Source organism: Syngnathus leptorhynchus, unplaced genomic scaffold, assembly GCF_054491065.1.
Source record: "Syngnathus leptorhynchus isolate UIUO unplaced genomic scaffold, UIUO_Slep HiC_scaffold_814, whole genome shotgun sequence".
Classification (NCBI taxonomy): domain Eukaryota; kingdom Metazoa; phylum Chordata; class Actinopteri; order Syngnathiformes; family Syngnathidae; genus Syngnathus; species Syngnathus leptorhynchus.
The window spans coordinates 1-2,500 of NW_028232648.1; positions in this window are offsets into that span (position 1 = coordinate 1).

Consider the following 2,500-nt stretch of genomic DNA (forward strand, 5'->3'; position numbering starts at 1 on the left):
TCCTTAAACACAGGCCGGAGAGGAGCGTCAGGGCCAGGCTCCTCAAACATGGACGAGTGTCGCCCTTAACACGGACCAAGGGGAGGACGGCCGCCTCCTTAAACACAGGCCGGAGAGGAGCGTCAGGGCCAGGCTCCTCAAACATGGACCGAGTGTCGCCCTTAACACGGACCAAGGGGAGGACGGCCGCCTCCTTAAACACAGGCCGGAGAGGAGCGTCAGGGCCAGGCTCCTCAAACATGGACCGAGTGTCGCCCTTAACACAGACCAAGGGGAGGACGGCCGCCTCCTTAAACACAGGCCGGAGAGGAGCGTCAGGGCCAGGCTCCTCAAACATGGACCGAGTGTCGCCCTTAACACAGACCAAGCGGAGGACGGCCGCCTCCCTAAATACAGGCCGAACCGGAGCGCGAGTGTCGCTCCTTAAACACGGACCGAGTGGAGGACGGCCGCCCTCCTTAAACACAGGCCGAACAAAATGACACAAAGTGTCAACTGCGAATGTTGTCCATCCAAGGAAGGAGCGTGATGCCCGGCCGGCTCCTTAAACACAGGCCGAGAGTCGCCCCGGACGGTCCGCCTCGCGGCGCCCGTCTGCTCGGATAAAATGACACAAAGTGTCAACTACGAATGTTGTCCATCCAAGGAAGGAGCGTGATGCCCCGGCCGGCTCCTTAAACACAGGCCGAGAGTCGCCCCGGACGGTCCGCCTCGCGGCGCCCGTCTGCTCGGATAAAATGACACAAAGTGTCAACTGCGAATGTTGTCCATCCAAGGAAGGAGCGTGATGCCCGGCCGGCTCCTTAAACACAGGCCGAGAGTCGCCCCGGACGGTCCGCCTCGCGGCGCCCGCCCGCTCGGATAAAATGACACAAAGTGTCAACTACGAATGTTGTCCATCCAAGGAAGGAGCGTGATGCCCGGCCGGCTCCTTAAACACAGGCCGAGAGTCGCCCCGGACGGTCCGCCTCGCGGCGCCCGTCTGCTCGGATAAAATGACACAAAGTGTCAACTACGAATGTTGTCCATCCAAGGAAGGAGCGTGATGCCCGGCCGGCTCCTTAAACACAGGCCGAGAGTCGCCCCGGACGGTCCGCCTCGCGGCGCCCGTCTGCTCGGATAAAATGACACAAAGTGTCAACTGCGAATGTTGTCCATCCAAGGAAGGAGCGTGATGCCCGGCCGGCTCCTTAAACACAGGCCGAGAGTCGCCCCGGACGGTCCGCCTCGCGGCGCCCGCCCGCTCGGATAAAATGACACAAAGTGTCAACTACGAATGTTGTCCATCCAAGGAAGGAGCGTGATGCCCGGCCGGCTCCTTAAACACAGGCCGAGAGTCGCCCCGGACGGTCGCCTCGCGGCGCCCGTCTGCTCGGATAAAATGACACAAAGTGTCAACTACGAATGTTGTCCATCCAAGGAGGGAGCGTGATGCCCGGCCGGCTCCGAAAACACAGGCCGAGAGTCGCCCCGGACGGTCCGCCTCGCGGCGCCCGTCTGCTCGGATAAAATGACACAAAGTGTCAACTGCGAATGTTGTCCATCCAAGGAAGGAGCGTGATGCCCCGGCCGGCTCCTTAAACACAGGCCGAGAGTCGCCCCGGACGGTCGCCTCGCGGCGCCCGCCCGCTCGGATAAAATGACACAAAGTGTCAACTACGAATGTTGTCCATCCAAGGAAGGAGCGTGATGCCCGGCCGGCTCCTTAAACACAGGCCGAGAGTCGCCCCGGACGGTCGCCTCGCGGCGCCCGTCTGCTCGGATAAAATGACACAAAGTGTCAACTACGAATGTTGTCCATCCAAGGAGGGAGCGTGATGCCCGGCCGGCTCCGAAAACACAGGCCGAGAGTCGCCCCGGACGGTCCGCCTCGCGGCGCCCGTCTGCTCGGATAAAATGACACAAAGTGTCAACTGCGAATGTTGTCCATCCAAGGAAGGAGCGTGATGCCCGGCCGGCTCCTTAAACACAGGCCGAGAGTCGCCCCGGACGGTCCGCCTCGCGGCGCCCGCCCGCTCGGATAAAATGACACAAAGTGTCAACTACGAATGTTGTCCATCCAAGGAGGGAGCGTGAGGCCCGGCCGGCTCCGAAAACACAGGCCGAGAGTCGCCCCGGACGGTCCGCCTCTCGAGGCGCCCGCCCGCTCGGATAAAATGACACAAAGTGTCAACTACGAATGTTGTCCATCCAAGGAGGGAGCGTGAGGCCCGGCCGGCTCCGAAAACACAGGCCGAGAGTCGCCCCGGACGGTCCGCCTCTCGAGGCGCCCGCCCGCTCGGATAAAATGACACAAAGTGTCAACTACGAATGTGTCCATCCAAGGAGGGAGCGTGATGCCCGGCCGGCTCCGAAAACACAGGCCGAGATTCGACCCCGGACGGGCCGTCTTCTCCCGGCGCCCGCCCGCGTACGCCCCCCATCCCCGGTCGCCCGTCTGCTCCCGGCGGGCCTCCGAGTACCCCCTCACCCAACTGACCGACTGGCACTCATGACCCGC